This window comes from Corvus hawaiiensis, chromosome 3 (assembly GCF_020740725.1).
Source record: "Corvus hawaiiensis isolate bCorHaw1 chromosome 3, bCorHaw1.pri.cur, whole genome shotgun sequence".
In the NCBI taxonomy this organism is placed as follows: Eukaryota; Metazoa; Chordata; class Aves; order Passeriformes; family Corvidae; genus Corvus; species Corvus hawaiiensis.
The window spans coordinates 115,312,321-115,327,004 of NC_063215.1; the positions used below are offsets into that span (position 1 = coordinate 115,312,321).

General features: G+C 40.8%; 1 long non-coding RNA gene across 1 annotated transcript in view; it reads right to left on the minus strand.

Moving 5' to 3' along the window:
- Positions 1 to 14,684, minus strand: part of LOC125323770 — a 59,733-nt gene that overhangs the window by 14,497 nt on the left and 30,552 nt on the right. Inside the window, exon 2 of the long non-coding RNA XR_007202639.1 lies at positions 772 to 910. This is a non-coding gene — a long non-coding RNA (uncharacterized LOC125323770). The remainder of the gene's footprint in view (positions 1 to 771; positions 911 to 14,684) is intronic.

The window sequence follows — 14,684 nt, forward strand, 5'->3', positions numbered from 1 at the left end:
TTTCTTACATTTCTTGTTTGAAGAAAAGCCTGAATATATGCTGTGTCAAGGAAAAGGAAAAAGCATTCTCAGATGAGAAAAGAAGCAGAAGGAGGGAAAAGAACCAAACACATTGCAAGATTAGGAGGAACAAGTGCAATCTACTTTTCAAGGTGAGAAGAGTATTTACAGGATACTCACAGGTCTTATGCAACTGCAAAATTAATCAGGTTATGCCAAAAATGCCTTGGGATTTTTTACTTTTCATTTGATTTCTGATCTGACACTAACACTGTAAGGTTGGTTGTCACTGCGTGATAAGCCTAGAGCAGAACCTCATGTTCAAGTACTTGGAGTTCCACATGGCTCTGCTGTGGTGGGACACAGAGCCACCCATCCGAAATGTGGCGGTACGAGCAAACATCTGATAGAAAGAAGTCTAGAGCGGAACTGAGGAACAGGGAAAGAGCAAAAAGGGAACAAAACCTAAAAAAAATTGTTGATGACTAATCAAACAATAAGAGGAGAAAATGTCATATTAAAGTTCATCATGAGGGAAACTGGGAAGTGATAAGTGTGGTCAAAATACTGGTGTATGTTATTCCATTTGGGAACCCTTCCCATCACATCCTAGGGCTCTGTATATGGGTACTTCCCGTTACAGCTGAGTGCATATGAAATACTGATTTTCTGTCAGAAGAAGAATACTCTGCCTCCCCCTCCCCAAAACACAGCCCACAGAAGATTCTATGCTCCTGCCAGGCATCATCCTGAACACAGAGAAAATCTTACCTGACACATGTTAGATTAATAAGGCATTTAGCCAGTGTTATGGAAGTCTTCACTGCTTGAATGCATGTCTTATCACAGTTCTGCAAGAATTTTCTTGACACTTTGAACTTTCCAGAGGTCTTTCTGAGGAAGAAGGAGGCTGAAAGAAGAGTATTACAGTGCTGTTAATGAACCTATTAGCAATCATGCTTGTTCTGTATGTGTTGGGGAAGACAATATATAGATAATTGTGTTTGCTTTTAGCATTTTGCCTTTCATAGTAGTTTAGCAGGTGGATGCATAGAAAAGTTGACTATAGCAGCATTGAAAACAACTGAAAAATTATACAGTGTATGTTTAACCAGCAGAATTGATTAACTAAGGGAAATATAGCAAGAGGTTTGGTGTGATTAAGTGGGATTAGAGACACACATGTATCATGAGGTATAACCTATCAACATTTGTATGGAAAGAATAATATCCTGTATTACATTACCTGAAATACATATTCATATCCATATATAGATTATACAAGATATCAATGCATGTATTAGAAACAATTATGAGCCAAAAGAACAGTGGTTAGCCCAGAGCTCACTGAAGGTTATTGGAAAGAAAATTCTCCTCTGGGAAGTTTATTCCAGAATATATCTTCTAATTCACTCTTTACGAGCTCACAGCAGCCACAGCTGTATACTGGATACCTGCTTACGGCCCTCCAGTACTATCCTGCAACATGACTCCTAAGTTCTGATGTTCTCCCCATCAGTCCCTGTCCTGCTGTCTCATACCATGAAACACAAATTACCCATAAAAATGATAATTCTCTTATTAGTTTTAAAGGTCAAATCAAATGATGTGGAAAATATGCGGCAGTGTGACATATAATTTGCATAATTGCCACAAAAACACTGCACTAAAGCTGTGTGAAAAAATAATAAATAAAATAAATCAAGCTCCATTCCGAGGAAAAGAGAATCAGCCAGATTTGTGGTGAGAATAAATGGGGGCTGTGCTACCAACATATGAACACCAGCAACCCAACAATCCCCCCACATTCAGGTCTGAATTTACTCACCTCTTCTCCTTTCCCCCAAATATTTACACACACCCTGAAAAAGGGAAATTTAGATCTTTCCCACCAATCCTGGATTTTGAACTGATTAGTTCTAGGTGTGGAATGTAATTCCAAAGTCTTTATATGGCACACTACACTTGAGTGAGGGGGGGACACAAAGATGAGATTGCCAGTCCCACCTGATGTCCCAGATGGGGCCGCACATGGAAGCTAAGGAGGTGTGAGCAGAGTCAGTGCTGGGCCCTGCCAGTCCCTGCCAGCCCCTTTGCAGAATTTGCTTTTCCCTTGCCCAGGCTCTCAAATCAAGCAGGTAAAGGACTTCCTGACAGCTGACAGCACTGCCCTTCTCTTCCAAGGCTTGCCATCGTTTGCGGATCCTGCTTCTCCTCAGGACACAACTCATGTGGGAATAAGCAGGAGCCTCAAATGCATGGGGTGCAACACCTCAGATCCCAATGGATCTCACAAAAGCCAAAGCAGCAGCCAATGTGCCTGTATAGGGAAGAATGGAACTCAGATTGTAGCTTAATTAAGGATTTCCCGAAAAGTGCTCACTCACAGGAAATAGACCCTGGATAAATATAGTTTGAATCCATTAAAGAAAGACAAAACCCCAAACACCACAAAACAAAATCTGAGCTGTTTAAAAGCAAGCTTCAGATTTCTTCTAATGCCGTGATGCTGCTTGACTACTTGAATTGATTAACATGGTGGCTGGGCTTGGCTTATGATGTTAGAGGTATTTTACACAGGAATTAGACAACTCAAAAAACTGGCAATAAGCTCGACATCTGCCCATTTTTCTGAAAGCTTAGGGAGCATCCCTCTCCTCTGCCTCCCTAGCACACCAGTCATTACATTAGATTTCTGCTTGGTGCATCTGGCAGCTGACACAATGATACTTATTTCTGAGATGAAGACAGCAAGTTATCCCTCTTTGTGTCAATGGAGCATTAACTCCAACTATATACTTGGTTACCCTGACTCCGTTTATTAGTATATCCTCTTGGTGTTCTCATATCTGAATTTATGTGTACTCTGTTAACTATAGATACATCTATTCCCCTTCTTTTTAAAAATTAACTATTACAAAGACAGCCTTAGCCTCCTTTGATTAATTAAGGTTGATCTTACCTTACAATAATTAAGCTGACAATAGGCGTCTACACATTAGAAAAATGGGGTATGATGTTGAAAAAAAGGTGGCTTTGTTACATTATGTCTACGTTTTGGATTTATAACTCAGTTCATTTCAGATCATATATATTTATCATCTATGTTCTTAATAGAACTTTTTAATCATCAGAAGTAAGAGAGATCACTTATTCATCTGACATATTACAAATTAATAAAAATGCAATGAATGAGCACCAGAAACCTTGCTGCTTCTGAAGTGCAAACCTGTGTTATGAAATAGAAGAGCTAAAATTCTTTTAGCTATCAATGGGCATTCATCTAATTCACTGCATATATTAAAGGAATCCCCACAAGGTATCTATTCAAGGTCAAGTTATTTTACATTTCCATAATATTAAAAAGAGGAAAAGAAGTAATGCAATGACACATTGAAAGAGGACATTGGATAATTAGATATGGAACATTTGTGATCTGGGCATTCAGAAAGCTTTAAATTAATTTTAGAAGTGAGCAATACTGCTCACTTTTTTTTTTTTCCATATCAGATTAACAGCAGCCTCAAAATATGGCTGGGCTGAATTATACAAGCGTCACCACAAAAATCATTTGGCAAATGGCTATCAGAGACAGCACAGGTGGAAAAAGTTCAGGCAATAGTGGTCAATTACTACAAAATCCTTGCAGTTGTGAAACATTACCAGAAATTCATAGATATAATAGTTGAGTGAATTTCCTTTTTTTTCTACGCTGTCATAGCATTACATACATGTTGATGTACATTAAAACTATTAAAGCTCAGTAAATAAACAGTCAAGTACTGCATAGTCAAACATCTAGTTTTTACTACTTCAGCCCACCTCAACCCCAGGTTTTTGTTTTTCCTGCCTGTGTGCTCTACCTTGTCTCTGACAGCAGATTAGAAGGGTGAGAGTCACCACCCTCATTACTACAATTCCCAGCACAGCCAGGCCTGCAGATGTTACAGTAGTAATAATAATAATAAACCACAGTCTGAAGGGACACCTCAAGCAAGGGAAATATTCTTTGGCACAAAGAAGTTGGATCTCAGGTGATATCTGGGCAACTTTCCTGCACGGACCATGAACACACCCCGATGACTTTCTGGAGGGCCCATGCTGCGAATGAGGAACTCGGCACCTCTCCCAGTGCATGTGTTTCCCTGCTTTCCTTGGCTGACACTACTCAGGGTGCTTGTGTTGTGCTGAAACTATCCTATTAGGCCAGCTATTACTTAGCAAGTACTAGATTTAAGTCTGTCCATTTTCTTGACTTTGAGAAAAATAATGTTTATAATTATTAGCTTTCTATTAACAGTTGGCTTCTCAGACTTCTACCCACAGAGAGCGGGTTTAAATATGTGTTAGTGCTGAAACGGCATAAAGCAACTGTAGTATGAGTCTTGATCACTGTCTTGCTTCATTAATTGTGATAATTACTGCATCTGATGGGGTTCCAGCCTAGCCAAGGAATGGGAGGTGCAGGCAACAGGTTTCCCCATGGCAGGTCCTGGGGGACAGAGTTGCATGCAAGAATTGCCAAGACTGATTCTGTCCCTTACAGTCAGTCTTGCCAAGTGTCACACTGCTACGAAACTGTTCCTGGGTTCCATAACCCGATTTCTGCCACTGTTGTCGGGTGACAAAGGTGAGTAGAAGGCACCTTATAAGATAAAACATTGGCCTTTGGTTTCTACTGTGATTATGAATGGACACCTAGAATTTTTATTCACATTGATTGCTTTTGTTGTCTGGTATATGCTGTTCCATATCCTGGACTGTAGGGTTTCAGGGGCAGACATTGTCTTTGTGTCCTCTGCCAAACAACACAGCTCTAATCCTTGCTGGGGATTATTAAATACTACTAAAAATAAAAACAACATGCACTTCTGGACAAGAGAAGAAGAGATTGAAAACTGCAAGGTCCAACTTGAGATTTGTGAATGTAACATGATACGGGTGCAGAGCATCACAGCAGTAAACTGCTGAGGGGTCCAGCTGGGAGTTCTCATTCACAGCCCTGCAGTGCAGGTAGCTGCACCAGCCCACCAGAATGACTTACAAATTTCACGTTTATTGTCACTTCTTTGTGTCTTTGAGACAAATAGTGTGGGAAGGTACAAACTGGATAGATAAGACACCTAAAACAAGTAAAAATTGTGGCTTAAGACAGTTGGAAATAGTTACACTTCCACCAAATCTCAAGATCAGGCAAGATTTATTTTTCATTTGTACCTTGGTTTGGTATAGGAGCACATGAACACAGTAATCTGTCTATCATATACTAGTTCCAGGCTGGATTTAGATGAGAGAAAGCAACATTTCCGAGAAATGTCAGATGAGAAAACAAACTGAAGAAGACGGCAGACCTATGCTGCAAAATGGAAAGATTACGTACACACTAGCTTATACATCACTACTGATTGCTGTCCTCAGAGCAGAACAATATTTTACCTAAAAGGCTAATATCAAGAAAAGAGAAAGAAAAAAGTAAAAAAAGCTGTAGACTTCTTTTACAATAATTTGCTCAGATGTTAAGAATCAGTTTTCCACACTGAACTAACCACCACTGGCTTATCACAACATCGGTGTTTTCTCAGTAAGAGAAGAAATCACAGTAGTGATATAAACCTGCAAGCTTCATGCTAAGTAAAATTATTAGGAGTGTAATGTGGATGTACAATCTCTTTAGGCAGTAATTCAAAGCTGTTTTTTCCATTGCTGTACATTTTGCTTTATGCCTTAAAGAAGCTATCAAGAGGGGAACATTGTTATCTCCAAGGCTTATGGGCCAGAGGAATTGCAGTTCTCCTTGCCATTCTGGAAGTTCAGTTGTCCACATCGAACTAAATCATGATCTCTTCCCACTTAACTCCCCTTTCCTGCATGATTTCAGGCACCCAATTAGTTTCCAACATGACAAGCTCTTGGGATTGTCTGCCATAAGCTCTCTCAGTAAGAGCGATTGGGATATTGGGAATAATAGTCAGCTATATCCATAGGGTAACTCTTCCCACTCTGAGACAGTGGGAGTAAGGAGGCTATGCTGGGGTTTGAGGTTGTAAAAGGTAGGGATTGCCATTAGTTCTAGATCTGATTTGGATGAGTGAAAAAGATTTTTTATGAGAAATGTCAGATGAGAAAACACACTGGAAAAGTAGAAGAGAAACCCAGCTGTTCTTAATCTGACCACTGAAGTGTTCCTAAACGAACATTTCAACGTGAACATACCTGAATTTAGGTTTCAGGAAGAGCAATGGACTCTCCTGAAAAGCATCAACCAAATGCTCCTAAATGCAAATTCCCTCCTCAGCTACCCTCCCTGCTGACACTCAGTCTCATCGTCGGGTGGCTGTGGGTGTAATAGTGGTGTTACTTGAAATGGTTTCAATGGCTCAATAGCAGTGATTTGTCTACCTAAGGCTGGTCTTGACAGTAGCTGCTGAGACACCAGAGTCAGGCCAAGAAAAACATAATTACGGATTATTCTGACAGCCAGTCTGTCAGCAAATTACTGCCTAACCTACAACTACTCATGGCCCATTCCCAAAAATGAGTAAGGCTTGAAACAGATCATAACCAAATATATTCCAGTGCAAGAAGAGCCAATTTACTGACCCCTCCCGACCCCCGACCCCCGACCCCCCCCCCCCCCCCCCCCACCCCCTGCAGAAGACACATGATGCAACATTACTTAAGCTTGATCAGACTGACAGCAGGGAGGAGGAGCTTCAGATCTGGCATAAACAGCAGCTCATCTCATGGGTTTCAGCTGCTTGTTTAGAAGATGTCAAGTTAATGAGTCCTGAGTGAGCTCGGTGAGGTGTTTATCTTCTGATGGCAATGTTGTATTTTTTTGTGTGACTAAACCTTGGTTTGGAAACATTTATTTTTTTTCTTTTTATTCAAAAAGGAACCAAACAAGAAGATCACAAACTAAGCCAGTGAATGGAATGGAGCCCTGTGAAGTACGTTCACAGCCATATTTCAAGAGCTATTGTCTAGATTTTTTAAAGAGGTTTGGAAGTGTTTCCCTCTGTGTGAACCAAGGTACAAGTGAAGAGAGAATGCAGATCAAATGACATCATGCTGATTTGGTGGGGTTTCATCACGTACTCACTAGGGTTAACATGGAAGACTGTTCTGAGCCTTCTGTCACTATGTTTTATAAGCAAGCTGCAGCAGGACTTCTGTCAGCAGAAGTTAAGTGTACCCGTTGAGGGCAGTATATCATCTGCACAAGAACTCACATAGAAATGGAGCATGTGTTTGTTCGGTAACATTTTTTCAGCCAACTAACTTTTCTTCCTCATCAGAATTTTTTTCCAGCAGATTTTTCCAGCCTGTTACAGAATGGATGTTATGACACACAAAAAAAATCCAGTCTGTTCTTGTCTGTACAGAACAGAATATTGTTCTCTGGCTTAGCCTTTCAGTGATCACCAAACAGTGCAGCAAATTATTGCTGCAGGAGGTCTGAAGCAATCTATGCAATTCTTTTTTGTGGAGACCTACTCTTATTTCTCAGCAGTCACAATAGAAGAATATATATTGAATACCTTATTACTTTTTAGCATTCATAGAATTTGTGACAAACATGTTAGGAGTTGTCAAATGCAGTAGCCAGATAGAGGAAAGGCTGCTGCACTCCATGTTCCCAGGTTCCATGAGTAGTGAGGCTGAGTGTCTATCCCTAATAGGTGCACATAAAACACAGGTATTTGACAAATAGATGTGTAGGCACATGGCCAGCTCTGTGGCTCGCTGCAGACAGAAACACTAAGCACTCACACGAACAGCAACAACCTCCTCTTGTTTTCCTCTCTGGTTGAACAGGATAAAAGGCTGTTGATGGAAAATACACACACACACACATACATATTAACACATATATCTACACACACTAAGTAACTGGTCTCAGACAGTCTATCCACCAGCCTGCCCTCAATCCTTGTTCTCCCCAGCTGCAGCACCTCAGGCCCAGCAGCCCCACTACAGCTGCTGGCCCACAAATACTCTTCCATGCACATTAGATATCCCTCCAGTGACTGGCCTCAGGCACTCAGCCTGTCTGGTATCTTGCCCTGGATCCTTTCACCTCCCTTTGCTTCACAAAGAGACACTCACATGCAAATGGATCCCACTCAGTTGATCCCTGCTCCCAGCTTATGGATCTTATGGTCTCCCTAGTTGAGGGCTTCTGGGACCCTACCACAGCCAACTTGCAGACCCCCTGATCTTGCTGGTATGTGGCCCAGACTCAGAGTTGCCTTGATACCCAGCTCACAGACCTCTTAAACTACTCACAGGTAAACCAGTTTTACGCTCACTACAATCGTACACAGATGCGCACACGGTTGCTCCTTTTGCTGGCACCACAGGCACATGAGCCCCTGTTCTGTGGTCCAACTGCACTTGCTGACCATGAGATCCCCTATCACACACATGCGTTTGGAACAGAGGCGCTCACCCAGTAAGACCTGTAGAAAATGAGATAACTGAGTATACAGGACAAACTGCAGTGATCAGTAGACCAATAACTTTTGTCCCCTTTCTGTTTCTCCAGGCTTGTTTCTTCCCAAAGCACCTTGGTCCCTCTCCTTCCCTTTGTCTCCTCCCTTAAGTCAATGATCTCAACAGCAGATTCAAGCCTAACTATCCAGTGCTCCATTTTTCCTGTAGAAGGAGGCATTCCTCAGAAGCAGAGTGAATTAAGAAGTTATACTGTACCGCAGAAACACAAATAGATGTAGAGCTCAGCAATACATTTGCTATGCAACCAATTTAATCTACAAGCTAATACAAAATGTTTCTGTTCTGCATTCTGATTTCGCTGTTCATGTTAGTGCTTTCTGGCTGTAAGCTTTATACAGAACTACAAAGGTATGTGAAATCAGTATATTTCTATACTTCCTGTATGATATTTTAAAAAAAGAAACTCATTTTGCCACACTCTAACTCATGTATAAGGTATAGAACACATATATTTCTGCATATATGAAAACAAAAGTGTACACAAATACAATTGAAACCCAAAGATCTTTGGATCATTTGAAGCTGACAGTCTATGAGGTGCTAAAGCTGAGGTATTGCCAGTGTGCCAGTTTTGGGGCTGATTGTACAGAAAAGGTTAATTTCAAACCCAGATCCTGTAGCTTCCATGCAGATCTGTTCTGTCCTAACCACTTTCTGATGATTTGCTGTAAATGAACAACCTGGCATAAAAATGGCTCACTCAAGATGTGAGGCAACAGCTCAACGGCTGAAACTCGTCAAAGCAACAACTTTACTGCCTAAATGGCCAGAGATCTTGCTATCAATGTGGTAACAAAATCAACAGGGCAGTTTGATATGGAGCCTCTATCCCTGACTAACGGGAACAGAAACTCTCTGATGACCCCTAAAGGGGATCTTGCTGCCTGCAGCACTGAAGTGAACCAAATCTTCCGTGGCTGAAAAGCTCAGAAGGAAGGAAAAAAACCCCAACAAAACAAAAACCGCCACAACAACCTAGAAATCCAGGTACTTCCTAGCCCTGGGGCAGAAAGAGACTGTCTTATTTAAAAGGGCCAAGTGTGCTGCACAGACCCGACAGTCCCATATTGTGGGCCATCACAGGACAGGAACTAACAGTGGATGTGTACTTTCTTACTTCTATGGGTTTTTAAAAGATACATGCCAGCCTGCACACACATTCGTTTCTGGGGATTTCTGAGTCAGTCCTCTAACTTTGTCACTTGGGACCTGGGTACTGTTTTGAAACTAATCTCCCAGTTGTCCTTACATGTTTTAATTCACCCCCCGCCCCCCAACACAGGATTTTCTTCAAGTGCACAAATTGGATCCCTTTGGGATGTACTGGACTGGAAGACAATACCTGAGAAAACCTCCAGTACACTCCAGGTAACAGGAGTGGCCAGTTCAGAGTCGTGCTACCACCAGAAGAAGCAATACTCAACTCCTGTGCAACACATCCTTTGAGAGAGAGCAACCTCAGCACCAGCAGTTTCACCCTGCACATCCCAGCCCAGCTTGAATCCCTCACTGCTTATTGTGAATTTAGTACACAGAACACAAAAGCAAACATCAAGGAAGTAGGTAATATCTACTGTGTTTTAGACAGGGCTGCCTAAACTAGAAGTGACATTTAGGACAGAGAAGGAATCCACAGCATTTCTCAGAGAGAGCAGTGTGTAAAATTATGACTACATAGGATCAGGAAGAAGCTGAAAACCTTCTGCTCCTGAAAGCTAACACAAAGAGTCAAAGCTACCCTGCAACAGAACTAAACCTGTCTCAGAGTTTCTCAACAGAGCTGCATGAATTGTGACCCACCATCAGCTGCTCTTTGCCAGAATCAGAGAGAGATGTCAGATGCACCAGGCCGTGTCCTGGTGAAGGTTGGGGTGGTGACCCATGTGAGCCCATCCCTTGAGAGCCAATCCATGACACACCTTTGAGGGGAGCACAGAGCTTGTGGGAAAGAGCAGCAGCCCCAATGCAGAGAAAGGCACCTCCAAGAAGTGTCAATGAAAGGAAGAGGTAAGAGTTCAGACCTTCTGTGGTGTTTGACAGTGTTGAAACAGGAAGGAGACACAAGTAAAGACTGAAAACCAAAATAACGTTTTTAAAGGTCTGACCAGGTGCTGTTGACAATGAAGTAGATCAGTGGAGATTCACCCTGCTTAAGAGTGCAGATGTGGACCCTAAACTTGGCATTAAAACTGCATTAGCATTGTTCTGATATTTTTGCCTAGCCAATGTCTGCGACCACAGGTGAGAAAGGGGAGCAGGTACACTAAATACCAAAGGGGAAACTGGAAAGGTGGTAGAAAGGCAGGGTTAGAAAAGGCAGTGTACTGCAGACCAGGCTGCAAACACCTTCTTCTCCTCTTAGAAAAGGAACTTTCTTTGGGTCCAGTTGAACAGCCAGCTGTTCCCCAATGTGAGACAAAGATTTACCATGTAGCACACAGAGTAGGCTCAGTATTATCAGCCAGGCTGAGATGCAGCTCTGGCTATAATTTGGGTATCTGTTGAAATGCTCTTTTGCATTATAACACACAATTCAAATGATCTACCCTTGGACAAATTGTGATTGTGATGGACTTGGCACTCAGTATGGACACCAGGAGCCATGGATAAGCACGGAAATGACTGGCCTGTTTTTCTCAACTACAGAGCACCCAGTATTCCAGGAGCTCAGGGGATTAAGTATTAAAGTTTTGGTTCAGTCTGTTGTAAAGAAAACAGATGCATATTTGTATTCAGCTGAACATCTCAAAAGTTTGAGATGGCTTAGTACGATCATAATTTGCACCCATATCATCTTTGAAGACAAGAGATGAATCATCTGCAAAATTAGCTGCAGATGGAGGCTCAGGTCTTGGGAGGCTTGAAAGATTCCAGGCTGTTTGGAAAGGTTTCAATTTGTATCCGCAGCCAGTTCAAAATGAAAGATGAACCAAACCAGCTAATACACATTGCAATAGACTGAGGATCTTTTTGTCTGTTCCCTGGAGGAAACTTCTGGCTTAATAAAAGGCTGCTAAAAAGAAAAATAATATTCCTTTTCATATATTTTACCCACATTGTAAAAATCTCTTTATTGTTTTCCTGTACTGCTGTTGTGTGCCTGCCATAATTGAACAGCCTAATGCAAAAAGAAATATTATACAATCTGAACACAAACATAATGGATATTGAAAAAATCTCTGGCAACAGGCAGAAGTTAAACAAACAAACACAAAAATATCTTGCCGAGACACAGTATTTCTATTAAAGAAGGCAAAGAGATGAAATGCCTTTGTGTTTAAAAGCAAGACATTTCTACATATACTCATATGTATTCAACTCTAGCTAGTTGTACACTTTTGTTACAAAAACTTTTGTGATTTTGGAGCATGGACATCTACCTCTGCTGTGTCCTGGAAAAGAAACCTTTTATACTCAAACCTGTGGCAAAGGTTTGGAGAAGAAGAAATGGAGTGAACCAAACTGGGAGTTGAGGTTTCTGCTGACCAACATGATCACTCAAATATGATCTTGCAAGGAGTATTTTAATATTTTTTAGGTTAATGGTTCAGATTGCACACGGAAACTAAGCCTACATGGTACAGTGCTTAGAAGAGTAAACCAAGTTTGAGATGCAGAGCCATCGAAAGCAAAGAGACAGTACTGCCAGTGCTTATAGATTTGGTACTGTTGTTTTGTTTTAAAATCTGTTCATATCAAACAATATTAAGAAAGCTTTATGTCTTTTTTCTTCCCTTTTAGTAATTTAGACAGAACAACAAATCAACTGGTTTTGACAACAGTTGGAGGACAATCTGATGAGGAACAAGCTGTAAATCATGCAGGGATTTAATTAAAAAAACAGATGTTGAAAAACAGAGAAAAGAGATCACTGTTTGGAATTTCCAAACTATTAATGAATGACAAAGATAAAAATGTAATTAGCACACAAACTTACATCTTCCAACAGCTTAGACAGGAACAATAGCATTAAATCTGGATTTTTCCAAGTGCTAGTAAGATATCTGCACCCGTTGTTGTAACTCCAATCTCTGCCAAACAATATTAGCACCTTTTAGTCTCACCACGTCTGTGAGGGTGCCTGTCAGCTTCCTATTGTTCCTGCTAATTTTTTTATGTATTTTTCGCACATAATAATATAATATAAAAATATATACATATATATATATATACACATACACACACATCTATATATGAAATATGTATATATATAGACATATATATATGTACATATATGAAATGTTTTTTATTTCCACCCCCCAGGCCAGAGCAGACATGTACTTTGCTGGCTTTACAAGCATGACATCCCTCAATGATAACTTGAAATGAAAGAGATTAAATTGTATGTGAGCGTAGTATCAGTTCTAAACATGTCAGGGCTCTAGGCACTTAACTGTATGAATCTTTTGGAATATTCAAATATGCCCTTTTCAAAAAATACTGGAGAATAATGCTAATTAAAAACATTTGTCTTCGGGCAGTGTAACATTCTACCAATTCTTAATTGGCACACACATCTCTCACAAGAGTCCACTTGACACAGCACAAGTTTTGTGAGTGAAAGATTCTCCTTATCTCCATTTTTCAGCATTTCTTCTGTTATTTTGGGATCCTTTAGCTGATATTGTGAAATTTTTTTCTGGAATGAGACGTGGCAGATAGTACGGAAACTAATTAATCAAGCCCCACGGATGTCTATCAACACATACATATCTTAACTACTTCTCTCCATAAAAAGGAGTTTTCCCACTATGGCTGGGCTACTGTGTCCAACATAGGCCATGTGGAAACTAGCTCTCTGGCTGGATCAGATAATGAGAGCTGAAAATCCACACTAAGATATCTTCTGCTAAACTGGAAAGTTCATTCATAGCAGGCCCATTTACTTAAATTCCTAAAACACGCAAAAGGTTCTGTAATACTGTCGCTGCCCACAAGAACGCTGTAAAAAAGTGAATGCATATCCAAGAGAAGTATTCAAGCAAGAGTAGATAAAGCTAATGAACTGCAAACACAAGGAGAGTTGTGCTGGAATGCTAATGCCAGTTTGAGGGAATCACCTTTTTAATAGTACCAGCAGGAGTATCTGTGTTCATGCATTTCTCATCAGCTGAATTGGAGTAATCCTGAATCCTGCTGTGACAGAAGGGCAGAAGTTTTAATGCCTCTTTGAGAACCTCCACATCAGTGAGTGTCCTTCTCCTTTCTCAAAGGCACGGTTCTCATTCCCATCAGAAGCACCATTGATTTTCTCCCACATAAGATGCCTACTACCCAAGAGACCTATTTACATAAATAAACACTTAATAAAACTCAACAATATGCACCTGAGGACTCTGGTCCATGCAGCAGTCCTTCTAGAGGGAAAATTTTATGGTCCAAGTTAGGAAAGAAATCACGAAGTGTCTTGAAATCTTGCTGATGATTTTACAAATAAATGGCTCCAGTGTAAGATGCCTAATTCTGATCAACATACTGATCAATAACAGATGCCATGAAACCACCTCAGAACAGACAGTCCCTTAAAGTAAAAGGGGTCCAAGCCACATTTTGTGCATAGTCAGGCTTCTGTTTGGCACTGGATTTCTGTGAGTCTGTGCACTGTTAATACATCAAAATGAAAGTCTTATATTTCCTGCCATATGAAAATCAATACCTAAGTGTATTATACTGTCTATCAGACAATAATTGGTGCTGCCTTCTGGAAGCACAGTGCTGACTATTATGGAAAGCAACAGAGCTCCAGCTCAGTAAGTCACCTGCAATGGGTTTTGCTTAATAGTGCTTGATTAGTGTCTACTTCAAATCTACATCCAAGGTGATTACAGATTGAGATCCAAAGATTAGGAATGCAGGTCAGGTGACTGGAACAGCAAAGATTTATTAGTTGTAGCCTCCATTCATTTTGGGCTGTTTTGCATTTTTTCTGGCAGGGGTTAGTTCAGATTGCTCCCTTCCTTTCCAGAATATAGGATTTTCAGTGGGGTTATTAGAGATAACATCTGCACAGCACCATCCTCTGGGTAAAAGGCCACACTCAAGACTGATCTAGTGCAACAGCATGAGCAATGCTGTGTCATTACAGCCTCACAGAATGGATGGAGGTGATAGAGTTTACCTTAACCTGGGAAAGCTGAAAATAATACCATGAGTGGACAGCAACGGAT